The sequence below is a fragment of the Panthera leo genome, chromosome C1 (genome assembly GCF_018350215.1).
Source record: "Panthera leo isolate Ple1 chromosome C1, P.leo_Ple1_pat1.1, whole genome shotgun sequence".
Lineage (NCBI taxonomy): Eukaryota > Metazoa > Chordata > Mammalia > Carnivora > Felidae > Panthera > Panthera leo.
Genome location: NC_056686.1, coordinates 197392539 through 197413068, shown reverse-complemented (window position 1 = coordinate 197413068; position 20530 = coordinate 197392539). Strand labels below are relative to the sequence as shown.

At 33.6% G+C, this 20530-nt stretch overlaps 1 protein-coding gene across 2 annotated transcripts in view; it reads right to left on the bottom strand.

The window, feature by feature from the left end:
• The window catches only part of SPAG16 (sperm associated antigen 16), a 1016770-nt gene that overhangs the window by 572019 nt on the left and 424221 nt on the right, over nt 1-20530 (bottom strand). The window lies entirely within an intron of this gene.

The following is a 20530-nucleotide window of genomic DNA, read 5'->3' as shown; positions in this document are numbered from 1 at the left end:
ATTATAATTTGAACTACTATTTGCATACTAAAACTCAATGTGCATATAAGTTATATCCAATACAATTTTACTTCTTGAATGAACTCATATGGAACAAACTGCCAGAAAGAAATATCATATTGACTTTTCTGTCACTGTAATTAAAATAATTTTCATTTCAAATTCAGCTAGTCTTTTTAGAATACAATGGGAAAATTACCAAAGTAATTTCCTGATATTAAGAGTGTTCTGAATAGGAATAAAATGAACAGTTAAGGACAAAGTTTGAACTTTAATTCAAAACACCCTGGCCCTTTAAACACACCTCATTGATGTACTAAGAAGTCTTTATTATACATTGTAAAAGGGTGAAGAGTTTCTTAAATTTTGACCTGATATAAGGGTTAAGAATTAAATGGGTGATGTTAATGAACAAAAGATCTGCTTAAACTCAAAGGTATTAGTTATTTAAAAGAGAGATCTACCTGAGTCATTTGAGAAGCAATGCATATTCATCGTGAAATATCTAATTTATGCATGGCCTATCAATAAATTACATGGGTATAGAAATGATACATAAAGGTGTTAACATGATATTTTATGACTTCTGGGGCATTCAACTGGGACCACAGGGGGAAGAAATGAGCATTTTAGAAAGGCAACATGAATATGCTCTTGTCTGTTTTTGATCTTGGAAGTAAAATCTTGCTTTATCAATTTCACATATTTTAGAGGATTTCTTTTGAAACTGTTATTATTCTTATGGTATCAAATGTAGGTAAACTATAAGTCCTTATATAAGGACTTATATATAAACTTTTATATATATATATCCTTATATATAAACTATAAGGACTTATATAGGACTAAATCACAGAAACTTAGAAATTTGAAATCTGTCCTCTTGAAGTGTTTTTCTAAGGACATTAAAGTTGTTAGATATAAACAAATGACTAGTTGCTCACTATTTGAAAGTAAATTTGAGAGTAAAGTACATGTGCAGGAGCCAGATTGACTATTTATTTGTTCAGAATGACTAGCTGGTGAGACGGGATACCAAGTACAGACAATTCTTTTAAAATATATTGACTCCAAGTGGTAGTAAAGACGCATGATAGTAGCTGAAGCATTAGAGTTTATACATATATCTAAATTATACTGAAATATATATTAAAATATACATATATACAAATATACATATATATAAATATACATACATACATATACATATATATACGTATATATGTATATTTGTCTTGTATGTTTTTGGTGCTGTTTGTCCTAGTTTGATAGGAACAATAACCTATTTTTAAATGTTGATGGGAAGAGAATCTAAAGGACACAAACTCGATGAAAATTCAAGAAAGAGAAGGAAAATTTACTTGGAGTTCTGAGAATGTTGGAGAGGGCAGAATTCAGACCTCCTGTGTGACTGTAGGAAGTACATCACCATTTTAATGGGAATGAAAGCATCAGAAATATGCAAGTAAATTTTAGAGATATGGCAGCAGGATATTGAGGATTTCCCATAAGGTTTACATTTTCACTGAGAAGCAGGAAGCAATGTCATTTGATGAGCAAGACAGCTAGAGGAGTATCCTCAGAGATGCGAGGAAAGTAGAACATGTTTAAAACAGCAATCTTAGCATGAGGAAATCTAACTGACTTGAAAAATTGACGTTGCTAAACAGTGTGGGGCAAAATTAAGTTGGAAAGCATGGGAATTTTTGTAGCACTTTAGGGCTGCTAAGATAAATTTCTGTATATAATAATCACAACATGTTGAAAGAGGCAAAATTATTTCTCCTTTATAGATGAGAAAGCAAAAGTTCAGTGAGGTTAAATGGAATCTAGCATAATCAGTGCAGTGAATGTTACACCGGCATAAAACTTGCTTCTACCTACTACCAGCCATGGGATTTCTCTGCAATTTCATCTCATGTGCAAAAGACTGTGGGCCACTGTAAAGAAGTTCCTACTTCAATTCTGTTATCTATCGCTACAGACTTTTTTTTTTCAATTGGTGATATTTTAAAAGAGTATTCCAGAGCATTTATCTAGTTTGATGGTTTGAGGGGGAAAAAACGTGTTTGACTTAGGAAGATATCTTGTAATTACATAATTTTCAGGAAAGCTGGCTTCTAACATGTCAAAAAATGCTGAGTCTTTAATATGTTAATGAGTGACTTGACTTCAATATAAGGTGACGTACAATATTTTAAAAACATTTATTTATGAACATATTTCATTAAACACCTCGTATAACATTTCCCATAGAGCAAATTTTAGAAAATATAACTTAAAACATTTTTACACTCACACTTGATCCCTTCCATTAAATGATGAGGACTTGTCTTACCATGCTTGACTTACATTTTAAAATAATAGATTCTAGAAAATCTTCATGGAAATTATAAAAACATGTTTACTACTTAAGACATTGAATGTATATTTAAGAATGAACATGTTTTTCATGTTTAGGATTAGGATGAACACATTTCCTCTCCCATTCAAGTTCCAGATTTATGCAACTCATCCCATTACTGAGAGAACACTAGTCTAATCCCTTTACATGGTTTAATGCTCTTATTTTGTGCATCTCTTAAGCTGTTGACAAATACTCTTCCCTAAAAATTATGACTATCTACTTAGTAGTTGAACCCAATGCACCATTTTATTTCCCAAATATGCTTTCTTTGTATAAACAAATAAGAGAAGTATTAAAGATCACTGATAGTATCTGTTTGCCACTTACACTGAACATATCTCATGATTCAAAAATGAGGGGTATATAGAAAGGATTTAAGTTGTTTTCAAATGTTGCTTTTCTACAAAGAGACTTATTTTTCACCATAATCTTAAACACACACACACACACACACACACACACATACACACACAGTAAAGATTTGGATTCATAAAAAAAAAGCTTGAATATAAGGACACCTATATTAGTTTTGCTTTAAAAGAACCTGACAATCGAAACTACCCATGAAGGCTTATTTAATATTTTAACACTTAATGCTATGTCCACACCACTGAAAACTTATTGCTAAATTAACCAGCATTGTAAACCATTTCAAATTGCTTCTAAAAAAATCAGTGATAATTAAACCACCAGGGATTTCTCAGTGGAAACTTATATGCTATTTTCATCTAAAATAGTATTTCTCAATTAGCTGAGTAGAGAATAGATTAGAGCAGAATACTCAGACAGCTGCTGCATAATGAGATAAAGTGAGACAACAAAGGTCAAAACAGGCAAAAAGAGTTATTTAAGACATCTTGAGGTGCAACTTCAACTGATGAGGAGTAGTCAGAATTGGACCATGACAGAATTGTGAAAAGGGCAAAAGTTACTTTTTCTTAGGTTACCTTCATTGCTCTATCTCTGTGTACACACACAGACACACACACACGCTTATGAATGCATGAACACACATACTCACATTCTTAGTTATGTATATGTTGCTTATGATCAGGTGTCTTTTCACCCATAGTACAAAACAGAATTATACAAATATTATGACATATATTAAAATAAAAAAACATCAATATTATGAATACGTTAATAAAAACACAAGTGCAGACGAGGTAGAAATTGACAAAAATTTCTGAAATAACCCACCAAATCTTCATGGAAAAGATAGTATTAAAATTAAACCAGGGCACCTGGGTGGTTCAGTCAGTTAAGCATCCAACTTCTGCTCAGGTCATGATCTGGTGGTTCTTGAGTTTGAGCCCCGCATCGGGCTCTGTGCTGACAGCTCAGAACCTGGAGCCTGCTTTGGATTCTGTGTCTCCCTCTTTCTATGCCCCTCCCTCTCTCTCTCTCTCTTTTACTCTCTCTCTCTCTCAAAAAAAAAAAAAATAAACATTTAAAAAATTTAAAATTAAACCAAAAAAATTTACCTTTGATTATATGGTCTGGGTTGTGGAGAACATTAAGCTGATGAAAGCAGTGCTTTAGGAAGGAAATGTACAGAGAATGGTAAATGATCCATTGGAATCAAACCCAATATAGAGAGGGGCGCCTGGATGGCTCACTTGGGAGAGCATGGGTCTCTTGACCTTGAGGTCCTGAGTTCAAGCCCTACACTGAGCACAGAGCTTACTAAAAACAAAACAAACTCAATATAGAAATATTGAGAGCTGAGAGTTGGGGGATGGGGAGTTGAAAATAATATAGAAGTGAACTCCAGAGTGAAAAAGATAGTTTGGGGAATTATTGTCAAGAGTCTTAAATGCAAAAAAAAAAAAAATACAACTTATTTTATAGGCACCGATAAGTCACCAAAGGCATTTAAAAACTAATATACTGAAATCCAGGTTTGTGAGTCATTTTGGCCATAAGCAAAGTGGGTTCTATTGGGAAGAGGCAAGAAAGTGGATATGGTCATGGGATTAGAAGGTGATTATAATAGCCATAACCAAATTAAATAATATTGAGAGGCAATAGCAAGTGGAAGGAAAGAACAGAACAGATGAGAGAGGCAATGGTAAAAGTCATTTTTGGAAGGCAGATTTTATTATGAATGGTTAAGAAAGATCTAGATAAGTAGAGTAAAAATTATATCAAGATTTTTATCCAAAATTGATTGGATGATAAAAATGACATTATCAAGACTTGGAAACATGAAGGCTTCACATGTTATTTTTTACCTCCAGGAAAAATAGATTAGTATAGTTGAGTGTTAAAAGTAGATAGGTAGATATGATAAATTCAAATTTATTTTATTTTATTTTTTAAGTACAGGCTTCATGCCCAGTGTGGAGCCCAATGTGGGGCTTGAACTCACATCCCCAAAATCAAGACCTGAGCTGAGATAAAGAGTCAGACACTTAATTGACTGAACCACCCAGGTGCCCCAGATGAATTCAGTTTTAGTTGGAAAATGAATTTATCTGGAATTGCAAACATCACAGAACTTATGAGTAAAGTATGTTGAAAACATGAGGAAACCAGGGAGAGTCTTTTTGAAATACAGGAATTATTACATCATGTGAATAAAGCTACCACTGAGCAGAACTGTCAGCACTGAATGTAGTTTACTGAAATAGGGTCTCTTTTCTAAGCTGCTAGTGAAACAGAAGATAGAATGATAAAAACATTTAAATTCTACAAACAGCATCTCCAACAAAATACCAACCAATAATCTCTCATGTACTTAAGAAAAATGGCAGACATAGTCTCAGACACACCATAACAAAGAGGCAATGATGAGTCTCAGAATTGTGGTTTTAGTTATTAAACAAGCATAGCTACTGATTAATCACTCTTATTGTTGAATATTATTATGGAAAAATCTCAGTGAGAAACCATTTAAATCACCCAAGTCAAATTTATTAAAATGCCTGCTAGAATACCAAGATTCATACTAAATGTCAAGAAATGAGTGTCTCTTATTCAGCGATTAACCTAAACGAAATACCATGGCCTAAAGAAAAGATGGCTTTATTTCCAAGTACAAAGTAATCAAATGAGTGTATTTACTGAGAAACTTTTTAATCTATTTTTAGATTCCATTATATGCATTTTAAGTGCTTCACTACACTAATAGTAATTAAAATGGCCCATCCAAAGTATTAGCATTCAATTACTTATCTTTAAGTATATCAATATTTTTCTTTCAGTGGCAAAGTAAACAGGAAAAATATTCAGACTTCTGTTTTTCATCAGTCTTTATAAAGCAAACATGATACCAAAGGAGGAGAGAGAAGAAATTCAATTACCTAGATTTAATATAAAAGGAAAGACTTTACCTATGGAAATTGAGAAATGATTACAGAGCTGTCCTCTTCATATGAATGGCAATTCATCTCCAAAATCAATAGTATTGATACTTGGAGTGGTGATCAAGAATTTTATATAATTTGTTAAATAAAGGCAACTTTTATTAACATCCTTTAGGAAGCTGACAGAGACTAGTTACATACATGAAAATCCAAACCAAACTAAAAATCAGTTAAGCAGTAAAAGTGTTTGATGACCTATGTGGCTGACATATGTGAACCTGTCACATTTCTAATTACATGAAATTGATAAATATTAATGGCTCATACATTTTCAAAAAACATATCAATGCAAAGTAAAGTTTGTCAGTTACATCATCCAGAACAGAATCATACCACATGCTAGAAGTGGGGGAGAAAGATGAAAAAGTTTCATTTTCTGCGTCATACACTTGTATATCCCTTGAATTTTATACAAGGTGTGTGTACATTTATCATAAAACAATGCATCTATTGATCACTTACTGTATACCAGGCACTGAGCTTCACCTTGTATAAATAGGATAAGTAAGAACTAACCTTCACACCAAAAAAGCCCAAGGCATTATTAGGAATAATGATAAGTATACTCACAAATAATTATAACACATGTGGGAACTATGGATAGCATTATATACAGAATTCCAGGGGACCACTGAAGTATAAAAATTAACTCTGAAAGATTAAAGAGTTTTTAAAAAAATTTCAGGCCTAAGCTTCCAATAAGAAGGAAGTGTAAGAAATGTAGGATATTTGCTTCTCTTCCCTTTCTATTAGATTGGAATCCCCTTGAGGGCACATAATTCTACCACGGAGCTCCTGTAGTTTTTAGCACTCTGGCTTTTACAGCAGAGACACCCCAATTTTAAAGAGAAAATAAAAGTCTCCTTTAGAAATAAAATAACGATCACAAAAGAATTTCATTCTTACTTTGAGAGCATCCATTGACCAAAAAAAAAAAAAAAAAAAAAAAAAAAAAAAGGTTGGTATACTGAGAATCTCACTGAACTTAGAATATCAGCATCAATTTTCCACTGCCACTCTCTCATACTTATTTTTATCACTGAATACCCTTGAGCCTCAGTATCTTCATCTGTAAAATAGGCTAACATCTCCTCTATCTATTTCTTAGGGTTGTTGTGACACCTTCAAAACTTCTGTATTATAAGCAATATAGATATTCATAATTTCAACTTTTACTTCCACCCATTTTCAGTATCTTTTTATCAATTAATGGTTTTGTTTTGTTTTTTTTTTTTTCTTTTTGAGGATGACTAGAGATCAGCATTAGACAAAGTGTTCTTTTAAACAGTGATGGGGCACCTGGGTGGTTCAGTCGGTTAAGCAAATGACTTCAACTCAGGTCATGATCTCACGGTTTGTGAGTTCGAGCCCTGCATCTGGCTCTGTGCTAACAACTCAGAGCCTGGAGCCTGCTTCAGATTCTGTGTCTCCCTCTCTCTCTCTGTCCCTCCCCCACTGGCACTCTCTCTCAAAAATAAATAAACATTTAAAAAATTAAAGACGATACATTCCTTTTGAGTTGTTAGATTTGGAAACGAAATTCTTCTTAGATGCATTCTGATTAAGTACCATACTGCATGGTATTAAATGCTTGATTTCCTTTTGAGATTTCCCTATGTTCCCATAGGGACTTACATCACAGTCTCTCTTTTGAAATAGGTCCCTCCACATCTCTACTTTGCCATCTCCAAGAAATTTTATTACTCAGATTTGCTTTAACTTTAAAATTAAATCTCAGCACACAGCATATCATTTCACATAAATGAGATGACATTGGAGGAGACATAAGTCTCTTTATGATCTCTCATATTACTGTTCAGTATTAATGTTTTTGTCAAGATAACTTGCTGTGACATCACAAAGAGAAACTAAAAAAAAAAAGGCTAACTCAAACCAAATTAAAGGAAAGCAAAAAAAAAATCCTTATTAGTCATACAACATGTTGGGAGGAAGAACACTAATGCTCACAAGTTACTTTCCTTCTTTGATTTTTCCCTCTCTCCTTTCTTCCTTCTCCCCCCTTCACATCTTCCCTCCTTCTCTCCTTTCCACCCACCCTCTTTTCTTCCTTCCTTCCAAAAAAATAAATAAGTAAATATAACCCTACAAAGGAACTATTACAGCTTTGAGTAGTAGGAAAATCAACTATAAGTAATAAAATAAATTCACAGACTTTGAAATGAGATAGTATTTCATTTTTGGCACATATTACACTAATGTAAATTGAGGTCCTATAATTTAGTAAGCAGGAAGCTTTCCATCAATTTGACAGTCTTATTAGCCTCTGAAGAGGTGAAAACACAGAGGAGGTAGTTATTGTTATAGAAAACATGCCTGTGTTAGCTCTTTTTTTCTCTAGTCATAAAATGTAGTATGGAATTATTTTCCAAAGAGATTTTAGAGATTTTATATTGTAATCTAATTTTTTTACTAAATTTTGTTATTCCTTGGCTCATTTTGACTCTGACACTACAAAAGACAATTAAAAGATGAAAAAGCTCTTCGATAAACAAATTCAAGAATAGTTTTCCTCATGACCAAACTGCAAATGAAAAGTTGAACACAGGATACAATTTCAGAAGTTGCAAAAATTTTACCCAGCTCAAAGAACCCCTCACCAGTTACTGGATTGATTTCCTAAAGTCCAAACTTAAAGATTCTTCTCTTAATTATAAAATATTGCCTTCTACTTGGATTTAAATACAACCGTGAACAGGTGTCATGTTGTGATGTTTTAGTCATTTATAAAGTATAAAGGAAGGCATCTATTTCCTCCATGGGAAGGTATGGACAGGGAAGGGGTTGGGAGAATAAAAACTCTAGTTAACAAGGCCTGGAAGAAGAGAGTCAGAAGTGGGGGGGGAGCACCAAGTTTTTACTTCTATTTTTTAGAAAAATATGTATTAAATTAAGGCAATGTCTTATAGCCATTAATGTCATTTATTAGAAGAAAATTACATCTCAGTAAGTGATAAGGACAAAATATTATATAAGAGTTTTTAACAGTTTTTTTTCCCTCCCAATAAGGGAGAAGTTTTAGACAAAGGCTAATAGATTGCTTTGCATAAGAAAATGGAAGTCAACCAAAGAAGAGAAATGTGAACTCTGAGGAAAGAAGGCTTGAGGATGGAGAAATCAAAGAGAAGACGTATCTAAGGATTTTCTGCTGAGTGTTATGCAAGGCATACTATTTCATTCCTGTTATCACCTCTTCAAGAGGCAATTCTGCAGAAGCCTACATTATTTTTCATGGTGTTTTAGAATGATAATGTCTGAGATGGGCCTTCAGCCAGGAATAAAAAGCCCTAGTTTATGTGGATTACAATTAGTATCATACTGCACATGATATATATTGGCTGATAATGACTTATTGATTGTGAGCAAACCACTCTTTACTCTCATGTGTGTAATTGTTATGTTATAGATTCTATGATTGTGTAACTATAAACTGTGAGGCATCATAAGACTACTTCTCTGAGAGAAAAGAATATGGTTGTCATCTTTAAGTAAACTAAATACAATTATTAGGCTTCAGAACATGAGTTAGAAAAGCAAAAATGTAATAGTACATAAATTATTCTTCTTTGCGAATGCACAAAGAAGTAAATGCTTTTCCCCAGCTCTGAAATTCACATTCAATAGGCATTTCCCAAGATATCTGAGATTTTCCAAAGAACGAGTAATTAGTTTGGATCGGCCTTAGAACAGGAGCAGACTTAGGAAGACTCTATTTGAACCCAATACCACATGGCTGAATAAATATTAGTTACAGAAAATAGTCAAGGATAACAGAAGAAAAAAGTATAATTACTTGACAGGGCACACTAAATATTAAGAACATATGTACATTTTATGCACATTAAACAGAGAAAAATGGGCAGAGGCCTGGAGTCAGAAAAACTAAAGACATCTCAAAGGATATCCCTATGGGTAGGCTAATTTGGATTTGGTAGAGATATGTGACAAATGTAAAACAACCTCTCATCAAAAGTTGGTGTAGGTGGGAGGCGGCATGGGGAAAGCCCCTATAAGGGCTGAACAGCAGCCAAAGCCAAGCCGAATATAATACTCTTAAAGGACATGAGGTTCACAAGTAGCTCCTAGGTTCAGTAACCCAAAAGCCACCCCAGGCAAAGTCCCTCAGACAGGGTGAGTAAAGGAACAGGAGGAGCCAGCATGCCTAGAATTGTTTCAAGTAGTAAATTAGAAATTTCATTTGAATATTCATAGGATCTTAGATCTGTACCTTTCTGTGAAATCATTTTTTTTTTTTTACATTTGGATTCATTGTAATCTCTTTATTTGTGTAAAGACACCATTATTGGCTTTTCCAGCATCCCCCTTTCCTCCAGATTGGGAGGATAGGAGACACACAAAACATCTATTTTTTTTTTTAAGTATCTATATTTCTATTACATAGTCCTTAGGACTCAGGAGAAGTTAACCCCACCTTGAGCTCCAGACTAGAAATTTGACTAAGCCAATCATGGTAAATTCATCCTTCTTGGAAGTGATTAGTTAAGTTATCCTGGGCACAGCAGATGATCCATTCAGGGAATAATTTTTATTTCCTAACTGGAGAAGACACTTCCTTTCCCTCCTTCTGCATATTAACAAATTAGATATTGCTTTAGTTGTGGATGACTCCTATCTTTTAACCATGAAGAACGAAGCCAACATATAAATGAGGGCAGGGGCACCTGGGTGACTCAATCAGTTCAGCATCCCACTCTTGATTTGGGGGCTCAGGTCATGATCTCACAGTTGGTCATGAGATCAATCCTCTTCTCAGACTCCATGCTGAGTGTGGAGCTTGCTTGGAATTCTCTCTCTCCCTTTCCCTCTCCCTCTGCTTCTGCCCCTCCTTCACTTGCATTCTCTCTCTCTCAAAAACAAAAACAAAAACAGAACCAAACAAAACATAAGAATAGAACTGGAATCCTGATTGATTGGAAATCTTATATAAGCTAAAAGTTATTGTCTATTTTAAGTCAGGTGTATTATAATTCACAGTAAAACCGTACTAAATGATATACACCTGAATGTGAAATGTGGCTTTGAGGAATGATTTGGTTTAAGTGTATTACTATTGCTAATGGACTTTAATATGGAAGAAATATACATATATTTAAGAAGTAAACATATATTGAATAAATCAATAAAAGACCTCATAGAGAAAGAGAAGTCTTATATATAGTTTGAAGAGAGAGAAAAATGGTGGAGTCAGGTCTTTGAAAAACATTAAGTAGAAAAAATAGCACTTCTTCTATTGTGGAAGAAAGAAAACCTGGGAGAGTTGGGGGGTGGGGAAGGAAAAGTTAAGCGGATGGAGACATTTATGCAGGTATACTTGTGATTTTTATGTTATTTAGAAAGAAATATGTAAATTGACGGGATGAGATGAAAATGACATATGGTGGCTGTATATTAGTTATGCAGAACAGACATGTTTTGAAATTTACTGGACAAAGGAGAGGGAAAATGACTAGGCAGACAAAGAGGGCTTGCTGAGAAAAACTGTGGATATGACACTGGAGACCATTAATTAATATTAATTCTTGCTTTCCAGTTACATAAGAAAAATTACTTGGTAGACAGCTAGATTGATACAGTTGGATCAATGGGGCCAGAGAGTGAGGATAGTGGCAGAGTTTGGTTAAAATGATAAGTCATGAATTTAGAAAGGGACATAAAAAAAAAGGTATGAAAAGATAATTATATTGAAGAAAATAAAAATATGTGTAATAATCAGCTTTAGTGAGCTCTTATCTATAGTCAGAGGATTGGTTATTAAGAGTTATGACAAAGCCTAAGGTATAGTTATTAGAGCAGATGGATGAAGATATGATACAGATGTAAGCACTAGGGTTGAGATGGTCAGTTGCAAAGCATGCTGTGTACTAAAGATCATCTGACTTTATTGAGTCTATTTCTTAAGTTTTTTTCCCCCCACTATTCTCTCCTCACTGTCAGGATTTCAGGTATCACTTCTCAAAATAGTCAAGGTCAAAAAAAAAAGTCTTAGCAGTGACTTTCTTAACTGTAGCTAATTATATACTTTAACCTAAAAAATCAGACTCTGATTGAAGACTTTAAGCACCCTCTGGAAATGACAGTAATCATGTGAGTTGATAATACAGGTATTTATATAATTCTCATCCAGTATCAGGATATTTAAAAGTATAAAACTTTAATATCAGTGTAACAATCATCCTATTTAAATGTTTTCTTAACATTTAACTCAACAATAACTTAACTCAACAATAACTCAACTCAATAACTTAACTCAACAATAACTTAACTCAACAATAACTGGGTTGTACACATCACATATAGAGTGTTTTGGTATAGCGAACATCTTTGCCAGAAAATTTATTATAATCTCAAGAGCAAAACCAAAAGCTAGATTTTCAAGGATTCTTATGCTTTCTTTGTTCTTCAAGAAGATGGCATTTTATTTTTTTATTTTATTATTTTTTAATGTTTATTATTTATTTCTGAGAGAGATAGAAAGAGAGAGCATGAGCAAGGGAGGGGCAGAGAGAGAGGGAGAATCTGAAGCAGGATCCAGGCTCTGAGCTGTCAGCATAGAGCCCAATGCAGAGCTAGAACCCATGAACCATGAGATCATGACCTGAGCTGAAGTCAGACAGTTAACTGACTGAGCTACCCAGGTGCCCCTAGAAGATGGCATTTTAGAGTGAAATTTAATTGGTTGTAGAAAACTCAGAGTGCAATTAAATTACACACAATTGGAGTACAATTAAATTATGCTTAAAAACTGGCTACTCACTGGAGAGCCAAGGGAATATTTGGCCTTAATACAGTGTTAGAAAAGTTTTTTACCAAGAAAATTAACACTGTCTTTAGGAAATATATTTTTTTAAGTTTTTAATGTTTATTTTTAAGAGAGGGAGACAGAGTGAGAGTGGGGGAGGGGAAGAGAGAGAGGGAGACAGAATCTGAAGCAGGTTCCAGGCTCTGAGCTGTCAGCACAGAGGTGGATGTGGGGTACAAACCCACAAACCACGAGATCATGACCAGAGCCAAAGTCGGATGCTCAACCGACTGAGCCACCCAGGCGCCCCAGGAAATATTTTCAAATGTTGTAAATACAAAAAGAAAATGGTATAATGTTCTCAATTGTGAAGCAACAAACCTATGAAGTTTTATTAAGCTTGATATCTTTCTAAAATTAAATCAGTTACTTTTGTTTTGCTCCTTTTCTAAACCTTATACAAACCTAAATGTACCTGTTTTCCACTATTACAGATTCATTAAAAATACCTCATTCTGAAAAAGTGATGTTTCATTAAGATTATATTAATAATGTTATTTGGAACATTATAAGTCATATATGTAGAATAATGTTCTGAATTTGAGAGCTATTGAATGTTGGAAAGAAAAGTAAGGTGTTATGAGATCTCCTTGGGATTCTTCAGATTTAAAAATAAAAAAAAAAAGAGGTTAGAGTGGGAGAGAGCCAAAGCATAAGAGACTGTTAAAAACTGAGAACAAACTGAGGGTTGATGGGGGGTGGGAGGGAGGGGAGGGTGGGTGATGGGTATTGAGGAGGGCACCTTTTGGGATGAGCACTGGATGTTGTATGGAAACCAATTTGACAATAAATTTCATATATTAAAAAAATAAATTAATTAAAAAAAATAAATAAATATACTCAAACTATCAAAAAAATATATGTATTTCTGTACTCTAACCTTCAAACTTAATGTTTAAAAAAATATTAATATTTCTTCAAGTGCTCTAATTTCTTTCTTGTCTTACTTTCCTGGCAAATGAAAGATAGCAGAATAAGACAATAAAAGATTTATTTAAAAAAATTTTAAAAAATAGGTATGCAAAACATATTGTTTTGTTTTAGCCTTGTATTAGTTTTCTACTGCTGCTACAGCAAATTGCAACAAACTTAGAGTCTTAAAACTACATAAGTTAATTATCTTATACTTTTGTAGGTCAGAAGTCTGATATGGATCTCATGAACTGAAATCAAGGGGCCAGAGAGCTACAATTCTTTCTGGAGGCTCTAGGGAAGAATCCATTTTCTGGTGGTCGTGTACATTGGTTGGTGATCGCCATGTTTAAAGATAGCAATGTTGCCATTCTCTGACCATTCTTCTTAAGTACCATCTTCCTTTACCAGCAGCTGGGAAAATTTCTGTACTTTTAAGGACTCATAGGACTAAATTGGGCCCATCAGATTATACAAAATAATCTCCCAAAATCAATGCCCTTAAACTTAATCTCATCTGCAAAAACTTTGGCTATACAAGGTAACAAACTCATAGGTTCCAGGGATTAGGATGTAGACATCTTTGAGTTAAAGGAGGGATTATTTTGCTTACTGTAGTTCTTGCACTGTAAAGAACCACACCCAAAATAATTTATAATGCCTGGTTTATCTAGTTTACAATAATACCAATGTGGTAGATACTCAGCTGTTGGGAAGAAAGCAGCTAACACAGCTATTTAGGGCTTATTTATTGGAGGCTTATTAATAATGTTCAGCTATGGAAATTTGACTGAAAGTTTGTAGTTAGAATTTCTTAGCTATGATGGTATACCCAGATATAAACAAAAATTGTAGTTTCCTCTTAATAAATCTAAGGCAAAGGAGAACTTTTCAGAAGGGCTTTAAAAAATGACTTCTACATCCAAAGACATAGAAAGGTGTAAGAAGACTTCAATCCAATCCCAATACAGGAGGATGTACAAAATCGTGATTCATAAAGTTCATCAGAGAACTGAGGTACAAAGAAATTCAATAAACTACAGCCTAAAATGTAGAGTCCAATTTAGAGGAGAGAGACTTTTGTACTTTTATCCTTAGCAGAGTAGTGCAAAAAGAGAAGTTTTAAATGCGGACAAGAAGAAAACAGTTGAACAAAGAGAATCCAAACACACTCTTTTCCATAGCCCTTAAGAAAATCTGGAGACAAGATAAGAGTACTAAAAGACATCTATTCCAAGGTATAGGTGTAAAGACCCTACTGAAGATTGGGAGCTGGGCAGGAGACAGCAGAAAAACCCTTCAGCAATTTATGTCTCATGTATATACTAAAGAAAAACTTATAATTCTGTTCCCAAACAAGTTGAAGTCAGAAAAGTGAACCTAACTGACATCTCAACAAAGCCAAATCCAGATCAAATACAGACTATATTGACTCATGTCTACCACATTAGTGACCTCAAATAAGATGGACCATGTCCTTTTCTGTGGATAAGTATTATTTATTTCAGTATCTACTATTCTTTTACACAAAATATCTGGTATTTAATTTTAAAATGATGGCACAGGAGAAAAAGAAAATGAAATTGTCATCGTTAATATGAGGTCATACTGGAGTAGGATAAACCCCTAACCCAATATGATTGCCATCATTATGAGAATAAGGCCACATGAAGACTAAGAAACAAGGAAAATGCCATATGAAGACAGAGCACTGAAATGACATATCTATAAGTTAATGAACTCCAGAGATTGTTGGCAAACCACGAGAAGCTAGAGAAGGCAAAGGAAGATTCCTTTAGAGATCTCAAATGGAGTATGGCCCTGCTAACACCTTGATTTCAGCCCTCTAGTTTCCAGAACTGCAAGACAATATATTTCCACTGTTTTAAGCCACTCAGTTTATCCTATCTTGTTAACAGCAGTGTTAAGAAACTAATACAGTAACCAAGGAGTAAAAGAGAAAATAATAAAGAAGAGACAAAAAGCCCAGATGGGAAAATTATTTGAAAAGCACAATAAAATAACTGTGAAAAACACAGTATGTTACTTACAGTATATGACAGTTGATAAGTTGAATAACAGGAGCAAATAGGGAGAGGATTTCAATAGAACAAGGGAAGGGGCACCTGAGTAGCTCAGTCGGTTGAGCAGCCGACTTCGGCTCAGGTCATGATCTCATAGTCTGTGAGTTCGAGCCCCACATCGGGCTCCGTGCTGACAGCTCAGATCCTGGAGCCTGTTTCGGATACTGTGTCTCCCTCTCTTTCTGACCCTCCCCCGTTCATGCTCTGTCTCTCTCTGTCTCAAAAACAAATAAACGTTAAAAAAAAATTTTTTTTTTAAAAAATAGAGCAAGGGAAGATGTAAAAATAAGCTAAAAGAAAATATATGAAACATAAAATACGGTAATGGAGATGAAAATTCCTTTGGCTGATGTATTTGTAAACTAGAAACAAAAGAGTAGAGAGTCAGTAAACTTAAAATGAGTCAATAGAAATTATTCACATTACAACAGAAAGAAACAGAGTTTCCAGGCAAAGGTAGACTCTGCCACTAAGGGAGGAGTGTGAGCAAGCCATCTGCCTCTAGAAGAGAATAGAAACTCCTTCACACACAAGTTTTCTCACAGATTAGAGGAAGAGAACATACAAAAAAAAAAAGAGATTAAAATAACTGTGGTTAATATATTAGAAGGTTAAATCAAAGAAATGAACAGGCATGAACAAATGTGAAACTTTAGCATAAAAATATAAAAAAGAGTCAAAGATGCTAAAAATGAAAAATACAGAGAACAACACTTTATTTGAAAGACTTATAATAAGACTGGACACATTAGAGAAAATAACAGTAACTTTAAAATTGGGTCATAGAAATCCTCCAAACTGAAATACAAGAATATATACCATACAAACACTAATTAAAAAAAAAAAAAGTTATGTGACTGTTGTAATATCCACACAAAATTGACTCGAGAACAAAGAATATTACCAGATATAAACAGAAACATTACATATGACAAAAAAGGGCAATTATTCAAGACATTATAATCTTATGTGTATGTACCTCTACCCTTATCCAGTACTATATAAAAATTAAAGTAAAAAGGATCATAGATCTAAAAATAAACCTACAATTATTGATTGATTGATTGATTGATTGTATTTTAGAGAGGGAGAGAGGGAGAGAGTGTGAGCAGGGGTCAGAGACAGAGGGAGGGAGAATCCCAAGCAGGCTCCATGCTCAGTGTGGAGCCTGATTCAGGGCTCAATCCCATAACCCTGAGCCAAAATCAAGAGTTGGATGCTCAACCAACTGTGCCACCCAGGTACCCCACACAACTATAAGAATTACTGAAGAAACCAAAGGAGAATATCTTTGTGGCTGAAGTTAGGAAAATTATTTTTAGACAGAATTCCAAAACACAAGCCATAAAAGAAAAATTGGATAAATTTTATTTTGTCAAAATTAAAAACTTTTAAAAATATATATACCATTGAGAAAATGTAAAGAGGAAACACATATTAGAGAACTTCTTTTCAAAATATAGAAATAATTTTACCTTAATAATAAAAGGCAAACAGCTCAATAAAAATAGGCATAAGTTTAGAACACTTAAATCAAAGATATATGCAAAAAAATCAAAAACCACAAAAAAGCTCAATGTTATTAGTCAAATAAAAACAAACATATCCAAGTTAAAACAAAAATAAGATACTGCTACACATCCTCAAGAATGACTAAGGTTTTTTTTTCTTTTTAACTTGACAATATCATGTACTGAATGATAAGGATACTGAGCAAATGAAAATCTCATATATTCCTGGTAGGAATAAAAAATTATATAGTCACTCTAAAAGTCAGTTTGGCAATTTATTATGGAGTCAAACACACTTACTACATGACCTAGCAATCATACTCCAAGGTGCATACACAAATTAAACTAAAAAGATATCTCCAAACAGAGATTTTAAACAAGTGTTTATATTAACTTTATTAATAATATCCCCACATTGGAACAAACCAAATATCCATCAACTACAAAAATTATTAGTGATTTGTAATGACATTCCGCTCAACAGTAAAAAAGAATAAACTATTATACATGTAGCAATCTGAATGAATCTAAAAATACTTATGCCAAGTGAAAGAAGCTAGATGCAAAAACTACAACTATGTGATTCCCCTTAGAACATTCAGGAAAATAAAAAATAAATGTGTATAGAGCTATTAGATCTGTATATTTTAGAAGCAGAGGTATGTGGGAGAGAACTGACTACCAATGGCTCCAAGAAAATATTTGGAAATGTTGAAATGCTCTTTATCTTGATTGTGGTTGTCACAACTCATTGAATTCATTGAAAAAGTGAATTTTACTATATTTCATTACACTCCAACACACACACACACACACACACACACGCACACACACACACACACAAAGAAAACCCTAGGCCCAGATGGCTTCAGTGATAAATTATATCAAACTTCTCAAAATATTATATTACTAATGTAATACAAACTCTTTCAAGAAATACAAGAGAAAGAAATAGTTCCTACCTTATTTTATGAAGTCATATAACCCGGATATCAAAACCAAAAATATCACGAGAAGAAAATTTGAGACCAATATCCCTCATGAACATGGACACAAAATATTTTGCTAAAAGATCAGCAAAATATCAGCAAGTTAAATCCAGCAATGTAAAAAGTATAATAAATACATGATAACCAAGTAAAATTATCTACTAGTGCAAGTTTAGATTTTTATATGAAATCAATGTAATTCATTTAATTAAAATAACAAGGTGATTTCATATGATCACTACAGAAGATGAAGAAGAAGCATATAACATAATTCATATTTTAAAAATAGTCCTGGAATTTCTAGCCAAAACATGAATTCAAGAAAAAGAAATAAAAGTCATAAAAACTTGAAAGGAAGGATAAATCTGTCTGTATTTGCAGATGGCAATATTATACACATAGGACATTCTAAGAAATTATTCCAAAGAGTTAGAATTAATGAAAAATTTATCAGAACTCTATACAAAGTCACTAACAAAGGTCAGTGTATTTCTATATACTGCCAACAAAAAACTGAAGAAGTAAAATGAAAAATTTAATCCAAAAATGAGCATCAAAAAATTAATAAGCATAAATTTAATGACAGATGTGCAAAACCACCACAATGAAACTATGGAAATATACTGAGAATAATTGAAGAAGACATCAAAAAATAGAGGTAAATATGTATCATGTCCATGGGTTAGAAGACATATTTCTAAAATGTCAACTTTCCTCAAGTTGTATATAGATTCAACTTAATTCTAATCAAAATATCAGTAGGCTTTTCTTACTTAATAGAAATTAACAAGTTGATTCTAAAATTTACACAGAAATCCAAAGGCGCTAAAATAGTCAAAACAGTTTTGAAAAGGAGAGGGAAAAATGGAGGATTTAATCTATGCGACATCAAGGCTTACTATGAAAGCTACACAAATCAGAAATATGTTAGTAGATCCTTTTACCAAGACACACATCAATGGATCAGAAATATTTCCATGCATATAGTCAGATGGTCTTCAATAAGAATATTTAAACAGTTCCATGAAGGAGAGAAAGTCTTTCCCAGTGCTGAACAAGTGATCTTTTGGTTTTATATGGCAAAAATATGAACCTCAACTAATTATCTGAAACACAAAATGAACTTGAAATGAACCATCAACCTAAATATAAAAGCCAAAATTATAAAACTTCTGGGTATACACACAGGAGAAAATCTTTATGATCTCAGGTTGGGAAATTATTTGCTACATGAGATACAAAAGGTACTAACCACAGAAGAAAAAAAATGATAAATTAGACTTCATAAAAAATAAAAACATTTAGGGGCGCCTGGGTGGCTCAGTCGGTTGAGCGTCTGACTTTGGCTCAGGTCATGATCTCGTGGTCTGTGAGTTCGAGCCCCGCGTCAGCTTCTGTGCTGACAGCTCAGAGCCTGGAGCCTACTTCAGATTCTGTGTGTGTGTCTCTCTCTCTGCCCCTCCCCCACTTGCACTCTGTCTCACTCTCAAAAAAATAATAAAAATAGACATTAAAATTTTTAAAAAAATAGATGAATGAATATGAAGTAAACACATGAACAAGTATCATTACTAATCATCATTTAAATGCAAATTGGAACTACAATGATATTCTACTTCATATCCACAACAAAAGCTAAAATTAACAAAAATGACAATTTCAACATTTTCAAGGATTTGGAGCAACTGGACCTTTCATCCATTACTGATGGGAATGAAGAATCATACAAGTTTGAAAAACTGCTTCTCAGTTTCTTTACAAGTTAAATATACATCTACCCTGATGCTCAGCAATTCTACTTCTATACCATAAATAGATAATGGAAATGCCATGTCTACAAAGGAAAAAACAATAAAAATACCATGTATAAGAATGTTCACAGCAGTTTTTCCTTAAAATTCATTTATTTATTTTTGAGAGAGAGAGAGAGAGAGAGAGACAGACTCTCAAGCAGGCTCTGCACTGTCAGTGCATAGCCCAATGCAGGGCTCCAACTCATGAACCATGAGATCATCACCTGGCTGAAATCAAGAATTGCTGCTTTACTGACCAAGCCAACCAGGTGCCTCCACAGTAGTTTTATTCATAATAACCTCAAACCAGAAAAAGCTCAGTTGTCCATCAATAGATATATAGATTAATAAACTATGCTACAATAATATACTGAAATAAACTCCATAATAACAAGAGCACTGATAAAAGCTCTAATAACAGATGAATCTTTAAAACATTATGCTAAGTTAAAGAAGCCAGGCACAAAAGAATACATATTGTATACTTCTATTTATATGAAGCTTTAGAACAGACAAAACTATGTTAATAAAAATCAGATGCTGGTTGCTTCAGGCAGGTTTGGGGGGGTTGGTCAACATGGTCTACTTTGTGGTTGGTAGAAATGTTGTATGTTTTCTATAGGGGTCT